At 36.9% G+C, this 10,302-nt stretch overlaps 1 non-coding gene across 1 annotated transcript; it reads right to left on the bottom strand.

Moving 5' to 3' along the window:
• Positions 1-9,748: 9,748 nt before the first annotated feature.
• Positions 9,749-9,851, bottom strand: LOC126033170 (U6 spliceosomal RNA). The gene has a single exon (XR_007504314.1). It is a non-coding gene; the product is annotated as a U6 spliceosomal RNA (small nuclear RNA).
• Positions 9,852-10,302: the final 451 nt, after the last annotated feature.

Genomic DNA, 10,302 nt, shown 5'->3' with positions numbered 1-10,302 from the left:
ACAAGAAAGAGTATGGGTGCTGGAGTGACAGGGTTTGGCGCTCCCCCTACTTTTTTTTTTTTTTTTTTTTTTTGCATAGGCACAGTAAGCATTGGGGAAGAAAGGGAATTTCTGTGGCCTAAGAGATTCAGGGTTTCACCATCCTTGAAGCATACCATCATGTGATCAACCCCTGGCTCCATATATACTCATTACCCCATCCCAAAGGCTTTTTTTGTGATGCCAGGAAAGTTTCCTCTCGGTTGTGTGTGAGAAAATCAAGCCACTGTAGCTAGTGATCTTGGTATTTGCACGGGTTATAGGTCAGGGTCTAGGATAGATTCTCTAGGTTCTAGAGGTTCCTATCCATCGTTGTTGTGGTGTTCAGTCTTCTGTAACACTTGCTCCCTGTTTTCGTTCAGTCCCTAAGCCGAAGCCTAGGATATTATGGATCCAAACGTTCTGCTCAGTCTCTGTTGTCCAAGTTGGACCTCTGCAATAAGACATCTTGTTGTTGTTGTTGTTGTTATTTTTATGTGTCCTGGACTACAGCCTAGGGTAGGCTCTGTTCAGTCACAGTTGTCAAAGTCAGTTTTCTGTTGTTGGTGCTTTTATTTTTTACAGTTTAGAGAAAGATATCTCTTCTGATTTCCATTTAGTGTTAGATGATGTGATAGGACAGCCTGGTCTTAAGTCAAGTTTTCCTTTCCTCATTGTCATATCAAAACTGGCACAAGTTGGTGCCAGAGTAGTGTTATAAATCTCCCAGTGGAGCTTAGTTCCTGGTGGTGTTGCCCGGAGCTGTATCATTTCTATGTCGAGAATCTGGGGTTTTGGATTGTTGGACTAACACTGTCCAATCTCCTGGGAACTGGTTGTATCCACATGACACATGTTCAGGATGGGAGGCACCCTTTTGCTATAAAAAGTGAGTTCTTATCCCTAAAAGATAAGATATTATTTCTGTGTCTATGGTTTTCCCCTTTTTTTACTGTGTCTATACAAAAATGTATGTTGTCATACTGTGTTGCTGGTGCTATTCTGGGTAAGGATGACAGGCTGCACACACAGTCTCTGTCGTCTAGTTTTGTTCTGAGCTTTTATTCCAGTCAAGGCTTTTTGTACCAAGCAGCACCAAAAATGGTAAGGATAAAGAAAAAATTGTGTATATTAAAATAGAACAAATAAATAAAACTGAGTTAAAAAGAAAATGTATTTGATTAAAACAAGTGGTGGAGGAGGCTACTTGTATATTTAGGAATACACATCTTAAGACGTAATTTTATACAGATATTGAGCTTCCATAGGCAATATAAGACTCCCAATTAAGTCTTTTGATATATTCTTGTGGGGAGTAAAAGCTAAGGTACTTTTCGATTCACAGGCCTTGGAATTGAGTTTGAGAGATGCTTTGCTGCATTACGAGACCAATAGTGTCTTTGAGCTGGGAGTTTTGCTGAGGACAATTCCTGTATCGTGCAACAGTCCACAATTTGGTGGGGGTGAGAGGGGCCATCAAGCATGAGTCAGCAGGCATGCTGGTTGTAGTTCTTTGCCAATGCATGAGAACAGGGACCCAGAGGGTGTCTTTCACTGAGGAGCTGGAAGATGGTCTGTTGGGGCAGGAGGTCAATCTTGGTGCTTACCAAGTTAGCAACTGAGGGTAAAGAGGGTTAAATTAGGGGTAGATAACAGATCAGGATTGAAAAATTAAGGGATAGAGGAGACACAAGGGTAGGGGAGAGGCAATACATGACAAGCGCTATATACAAGAAATATATATATATATATTGTGATTTCAGCTTAGAGTCAGTACAGAATGTCACGTCCATAAAGACTGACTTTAAAGATCTATTTGAGTATTATATCCAAATATTTGGTATTTGGTATATTCCTTTCCTAGGAACCGTCTAGAACAATGGTCCTCAAACTACGGCCCATGGGCCACATATTGTATTTATTCCCATTTTGTTTCTTCACTTCTAAATAAGATATATGCAGTGTGCATAGAAATTTGTTCATTAGGCTACTCAGGTAAGTTCCTTCTTCCTTCCTGATGTGTGCTTGCAAAGCTATAAATTTTCCTCTCAGTACTGCTTTTGCTGTGTCCCATAAGTTCTGATAGTTTGTGTCTTTGTTGTCATTTGTTTCCAGGAACCTTTTGTTTTCCTCCTTGATTTCATCTCAGACCCACTGGTTATTGAGCATGAGGCTGTTTAACTTCCAGGTGTTAAAGTGTTTCTTCTGAGTCCCTTTGGAATTCACAAATAATTTCAGAGCCTTGTGGTCAGTGAAGGTAGTCTGCAAAATTTCTATCCTCTTGATCTTATGGAGGTATGTTTTATGTGCCAGCATGTAGTCTATCCTGGAGAATGTCCCATGTACATTGTAGAAGAATGTGTATCCAGGTTTCTGGGGATGGAGTGTCCTATATATATCCACTAGGCCTCTTTCTTACATTTCTCTCCTCAGGTCTAGTATATTCTTGTTGGGTTTCAGTCTGGTTGACCTATCCAGTGTTGACAAAGCCGTGTTGAGGTCCCCCACAATTATTGTGTTGTTGTTGATATTATTTTTCAGATTTGTCAACAGTTGTATTAAATATTTTGCTGGCCCCTCATTCGGTGCATATATGTTTAGGAGAGTGAATTCTTCCTGCTCTACGTACTCCTTGATTAATATAAAATGTCCGTCTTTGTCCCTTACAACATTCCTGAGTATAAAATTTGCATTATCTGATATTAGTATGGCCACACCAGCTTTTTTATGGGTGTTGTTTGCTTGGATAATTTTTCTCCAGCCTTTTATTTTGAGTCTATGTTTGTTCTGACTATTCAGATGCGTTTCTTGTAGGCAGCAGAGGTTGGATTGAGTTTCTTGATCCATTTAGCCACTCTGTGTCTCTTAACTGGTGCATTTAGTCCATTGACGTTGAGAGAAAGAATTGTCCTGGGATTTAACGCCATCTTTATTTCAAAATTTGGTGTGTCTTTTGGGTAGTCTTGTCTTAGATTAGGTCTTTCAGTTTTTCTCTTAAGACTGGTTTTGTGTCTGTGAAGTTTCTGAGCTGTTTTTTGTCTGTGAAACCATGTATTCTTCCGTCAAACCGGAAAGTGAGTTTTGCTGGGTATAGTATTCTGGGTGAAGCATTCATTTCATTCAGTCTTGTCACAATATCCCACCACTGCTTTCTGGCATTGAGTGTTTCTGGTGACAGGTCTGCTGTAAATCTCAGGGAAGCTTGCTTGAACGTGATTTCCCCTTTTGATCTTGCTGTTTTCAGAATTCTGTCTCTATCTGTGGGATTTGTCATTGTGACTAGGATGTGTCTTGGGGTGGTTTTTCTGGGGTCTCTTTTGGTTGGTACTCTTCGAGCATGCAGGATTTGATCACATATATTCTTTAGCTCTGGAAGTTTCTCTTTAATGATGTTCTTGACTGTTGATTCTTCCTGGAGATTTTCTTCCTGGGTCTCTGGGACTCCAATGATTCTTAAGTTGTTTCTGTTGATCTTATCATAGACTTCTATTTTCATCTGTTCTTATTCTTTGACTAATTTTTCCATTGTCTGCCCATTTGCTTTAAGTTTTTTGTCTAATCTTTCCTGCTGTATGCTCAACAAAAGGACCCAAGAATAGGAAGACAGAAGGAAATAACAAAGCTGAGAGCAGAAATCAACGAAGTGGAAACCCAAAAAACAATCCGAAAGATCAACGAAAGCAGAAGTTGGTTCTTTGAAAAAATAAACAAGATTGATAGACCACTGGTAAACCTAACAAAGAAAGAGAGAGAAACTTGATAACTCGTTTGTTAGGCAAACCTAACAAAGAAAGAGAGAGAGAGAAACTTGATAACTCGTATCAGGAATAAAAAAGGAGAGATCACTACTGATATGACAGAGATTCAAAGGGTAATCAGAAACTACTTTGAAAAACTCTACGCCAATAAAAATGAGAACCTGGAAGAAATGGATAAATTCTTGGACTCTTATAATCTACCACGGTTGAAGGAAGAGGATGTAGCATATCTAAACACCCCCATCACCATTGATGAAATTAAAACAGTAATCAAATGTCTGCCGAAAAACAAAAGCCCAGGTCCAGATGGATTCACTAATGAATTCTATCAAACTTTCCAAGAGGAACTACTGCCAATATTGGCAAGACTCTTTCATGAAATTGAACAAGCAGAAACACTTCCAAATAGCTTTTATGAAGCCAACATCACCTTGATACCTAAACCAGACAGAGATGCTACAAAAAAAGAAAATTACAGACCAATATCGCTGATGAATGCAGATGCAAAGATCCTCAACAAAATCCTGGCAAATAGGATTCAATGCCTCATTAAGAAGATCATCCTCTACGATCAAGTAGGTTTCATCCCAGGAATGCAAGGCTGGTTTAACATTCGTAAATCTATCAACATAATACACAACATCAATAACAAGAAAAATAAAAACCACATGATCATATCAATAGATGCAGAGAAAGCATTTGATAAGGTCCAACACCCATTCTTGATCAAAATTCTCAGCAAGATGGGAATGGAGGGAACCTTTCTCAATATAGTGAAGGCCATCTACCACAAGCCAGTGGCAAATATTATCCTCAATGGAGAAAAACTGAAAGCCTTCCCTCTAAATTCTGGCACAAGACAAGGCTGTCCTCTCTCACCACTCCTATTCAACATAGCACTGGATGTACTTGCTATAGCGATTAGGCAAGAAAAGGATATCAAGTGAATCCAGATAGAAAAGGAAGAAGTCAAGCTCTCACTGTTTGCAGATGACATGATACTCTACTTAGAAAACCCTAAAGACTCTATCAAAAAGCTTCTAGAAACAATAGACTCATATAGCAAGGTGGCAGGCTACAAAATTAACACACAAAAATCAATGGCCTTTCTATACACCAATAGTAATAAGGATGAAATTGACATTAAGAAAACAACCCCATTCACAATAGTGCCACACAAACTCAAATATCTTGGAATCAACTTGACTAAATATGTGAAGGACCTATACAAGGAGAACTATAAAACTCTGCTCCAAGAAATAAGAGAGGACACACGGAAATGGAAACACATACCCTGCTTATGGATCGGCAGGATTAACATCATCAAAATGGCAATACTCCCCAAGACATTATACAGATTTAATGCCATCCCTCTAAAGATACCCATAACATTCTTCAAAGAAGTGGATCAGACACTTTTGAAATTCATTTGGAACAATAAACACCCTCGAATAGCTAAAGCAATCATTGGGGAAAAGAATATGGGAGGAATTACTTTCCCCAACTTTAAACTGTACTATGAAGCAATAGTTATCAAAACAGCATGGTATTGGAATAAGGACAGGTCCTCAGATCAGTGGAATAGGCTTGAATACTCAGAAAATATTCCCCAGACATATAATCACCTAATTTTTTTTATAAAGGAGCAGGAAATCCTAAATGGAGCAGGGAAAGCCTTTTCAACAAGTGGTGTTGGCACAATTGGATAGCCACTTGCAAAAAATTGAACTTAGACCCCCAGCTAACATCATGTACGAAGATAAAATCTAAATGGATTAAAGACCTCGATATCAGCCCCAAAACCATAAGATATATAGAACAGCACTTAGGCAAAACACTCCAGGACATTACAGGCATTTTCAAGGAGGAAACTGCACTCTCCAAGCAAGTGAAAGCAGAGATTAACAGATGGTAATATATTAAGCTGAGAAGCTTCTGCACCTCAAAGGAAATAGTGCCCAGGATACAAGAGCCCCCCACTGAGTGGGAGAAACTATTCACCCAACACCCATCAGATAAGGGGCTAATCTCCAAAATATACAAGGCACTGACAGAACTTTACAAGAAAAAAACATCTAACCCCATCAAAAAATGGGGAGAAGAAATGAACAGACACTTTGACAAAGAAGAAATACACATGGCCAAAAGACACATGATAAAATTTTCCACATCACTAATCATCAGGGAGATGCAAATCAAAACAACGATGAGATACCACCTCACACCCCAGAGAATGGCACACATCACAAAGAATGAGAATAAACAGTGTTGGCGGGGATGTGGAGAGAAAGGAACTCTTATCCACTGCTGGTGGGAATGCCATCTAGTTCAACCTTTATGAAAAGCGATATGGAGATTCCTCCAAAAACTGGAAATCGAGCTCCCATACGATCCAGCTATACCACTCCTAGGAATATACCCTAGGAACACAAAAATACAATACAAAAACCCCTTCCTTACACCTATATTCATTGCAGCTCTATTTACCATAGCAAGACTCTGGAAACAACCAAGATGCCCTTCAACAGACGAATGGCTAAAGAAACTGTGGTTCATATACACAATGGAATATTATGAAGCTGTCAGGAGAGATGAAGTCATGAAATTTTCCTATACATGGATGTACATGGAATTTATTATGCTGAGTGAAATAAGTCAGAGGGAGAGAGAAAAATGCAGAATGGTCTCACTCATCTATGGGTTTTAAGAAAAATGAAAGACACCCTTGTAATAATAATTTTCAGACACAAAAGAGAAAAGAGCTGGAAGTTCCAGCTCACCTCAGGAAGCTCACCACAAATAGTGATGAGTTTAGTTAGGGAAATAACTACATTTTGAACTGTCCTAATAACGAGAATGTATGAGGAAAATGGAGAGCCTGTCTAGAGTACAGGCGGGGGTCGGGTGGGGAGGAGGGAGATTTGGGACATTGGTGATGGAAATGTTGCACTGGTGATGGGTGGTGTTCTTTACATGACTGAAACCCAAACACAATCATGTATGTAATTAAGGTGTTTAAATAAATTAAAAAAACAGAAAAGAAAGAAAAAAAGAAGGCACATTTTTTCAGGATACCAAATTCTTGAATTCCCTAAATAAAAATGGCCCCTAATAGGATATGAGGCTTCATCTGACATCCAGCTTAAAACAAAATAAAAAAAAAGAAATTTGTTCATAATTTTTGTTTTTACTATAATCTGGCCCTCCAGCAGTCTGAAGGACAGTGAACTGACCCCCTATTTAAAAAGTTTGAGGAACCCTGGCTAGAATGAAGTACATTTTTAGATAATGCTTAAAAGTATATAAAAATGAGTTATAAAAATGAGTATTAGTAAGAAAAGACACCGCTGCAGGGGGTGCAGTATGAATATGGGGGGAATCACCTCCTCCCCCTCCCCCCAGAGCCCAGTTGCCAAACCTGGCCCTGAAGACCAGTTTGGCATGGGGAAATCTCGGTCTCCTAGACTAAGTGGTCAGCCCAGGAAACCATTGGCCAGCTGTCTGCCCATATTCCCAGCCATATCTGTAGGAGAGGAGCCGGAATCCTGACATGTGGTATCATCTAGATTCCAGGATCTTTAATACAGAAACCTGATGCCAACAATAGAGACTGCTTGAAAAATAAAACTGTATTGACACTATAGACTATGACTTGGATTGAATAAACTAGTTTGCCTGGAGCCTAGAATTGGTCTTATGCCAGGAAATTTCAGGGGTAGGGTCTTCTTGTATTTAGACCAAGGCTTTTCCTTTCCATGTCCCCCATATTTTGGTGGGCCTATGCAAACAATATCTGCCACTCTACCACCGTTTTTACTGTGCTCTTTTGACTCTAATCCTTAAAAATACCTTAAACTTTTGATGTTAACTTAAACTAATATGCATGTGCATGAAAATATAAAAAATACTATGCCTTCGATGTTTAAGGAGTCACATAAATCTCATGGCTTTAGATTGCTTTGTGTACTGCTAAGAAATGTTATAATGTACTACAATTGGGGGACTTGTGGACAAAGTAATTGTACATGGGTTCTGCCTTAATTTTCTTAATATTCTTTGACTATAAGTTCAATATTTAGTTGTCAGCAAGGGGATTTCTTTTGAGAACTCTGTTTATGGTGATTGTCCTTCCACTGTAACTTTACCTTCTCCTCTTTGCATCGTTGTTCTCATAATTAAAAATAAAAAAAGTTAAAAAAGACAATACCTTTTAAATCACTCTATCAACAACAAGAAAATATAAAAATATTTGTACATCGATATAAAACATCTTATAACCAATAACTTCATTGCTTATTCTGGAATATCCTAATGCATTTCCTCTGTTTAGATTAATTACTAACTTTATTCAAAATCTTCCTTACATATATCAAATGACTCCAAATTGCATTAGAGTATTGAGAAAAAAGTAAAGAAAATGTTTCCACTCTGTCCTCAAAGTATAAATAAAACAAATCCAGTACATAGAGCACTCACATAAAATATAAGCAACTTTTTATAACATGCTGAACATTAAGTAAGTAAACTTGTGGGCAAAATATACCATTTAAATCATAGGGGATATTGTTATTTTTATGAGTTGGGTAACTCTCTGTTCCAGTATAACAGAAAGGTTTATGTTTATTGTCTCAAACTATTATTTTTATCCCCAACATACTCTTAACATTATTTAAGTTATGACATAAACTATAAAGTCACCTTACACACTGTTGGAAATATAATAAGAGATTTCTCATATTTTTATAATTTTTATAATTTTTATTTTTTTACTGCTTTTTATCAATTCCTTAAATTTCTAGCCATGAGTTGCCTTAATCTCATTATTATCCCTCATCATAGGCATCCTACAAAAAATTAGACATAGTTTACAAGAAAGAATATTTCCTTGATGTCTGAGTTTTTCTTTTCTCTAAGGATGACATCAAGTTTGGTATTTCTGTCCCAATGTGTGTACTAGGGAAGCATGACTCTTTTTTATCAACTATTGCTAAAGCAATTACTTATAGAAATTAATTTTAACCATAGAAAATTAGATTAAAAAGTCCTGTATTTAACTTACATTCACCCAAAATATTTGCCTGCTAGATTAAAATTGGTTCACATTTGAGAAAATTATGTGCTGATGTCTTTAGTGGTCATATATGAGAGCTTATCAAAACTGATGAAAAGGAAATCATTTAGGGAATACAAATGTAACATCACTGTATTTTTATATAAAACTATATTAAATTTGTCAAAAATCAGAAAGATACAACTCTTGGCAATTTGTCACATACCCTAATGAAACTAGCATATGCTTCAGTGTTCAATATGAACAGAAGTTTTTAATAAGAGAAGTTGTTTTGTAGATGTATGCTTATACAAACAAATATGTATATTATAGTCTTCATGAATATACAGGTTCAAATTATAATTGTGTTATCATAATATAAAGGACTATGCTATTTTTTACTAAACTTAAAAGGTGATGATTTTTTTTTTTTTGGTTTTAGGGCCACACCCGGTAATGCTCAGGGGTTACTCCTGGCTATGAGCTCAGAAGTCTCTACTGGCTTGAAGGACCCTATTGGACGCTGCTGGATCGAACCGCTGTCCATTCTAGGCTAGTGCTGGCAAGGCAGACACCTCACCTCTAGCGCCACCATACCCAGCCCCAAAGGTGATGATTTTTTCATGTGAACATTATCTCAATATCTCACATATATAATAGATTCCTATATAGATGTTCAATCTTTAGGAAAGCATTGTTTGAATTAATTTATGTATTTTGTTAGTGACTAAATCATGAAAAATATCTTTAATGTTATTAATTAAATGTGTTAATTAAATTAATTGTATTAATTAATTAAAGTGTTATTAATGATTTTTAGACCGTGGATATTGTAGGTGTACCTACATGAATAAATAAATAAAATTAAGCTAGGAATACATAAGTTTTATTGTGTCTTTCTCAAATCCACACTCAAGTCTTTTTTTTAATGGAACTCTTCATGAATTTACACGTCATCCTTGTGCAGGGTCCATACTAATCTTCTCTCTTTCCAATTTTAGTATATGTGCTGCTAAAGTGAGCACACATCCTGAAGATTTAAGCCATTTAGAAACTGCTTGCATTTGGACATAACATCTTTAACTAAATACTTAAACTATTCAATGTGACTAGGTTTTAATCAAATACAAAGAGTAGTGTAATATAACAGGAGTTAGGTTCGGTTCAGATACATTCAAAGGATGGTTCATGTGAAAATATGAAAGCATAATATCTCTAAAACAACCCTGAGTCTGTGTACACATTTAGAATGGTCTTATAACCTCCAGAATATTTAGTAGATATTTTTTAGTTGTTCAAGAGAATAGCACTTTGTTACAGTAGTCCCAACAAATCAATATAGCCAATTAGCACAGACATAAAAGGCTTGACATGAGAAGTCCACTGACTATTAAAACACATTTATCTTTGAAAGAACTTTATTGAGGATATCTAGAGGAGAAGCAGAAAGAATATTGTGCTTATAATAATCTGAGA

This window comes from Suncus etruscus, chromosome 16 (genome assembly GCF_024139225.1).
Source record: "Suncus etruscus isolate mSunEtr1 chromosome 16, mSunEtr1.pri.cur, whole genome shotgun sequence".
NCBI lineage: Eukaryota > Metazoa > Chordata > Mammalia > Eulipotyphla > Soricidae > Suncus > Suncus etruscus.
Note: the sequence above shows the minus strand (reverse complement) of the source record. Positions and strands in the feature narration are given on the sequence as shown.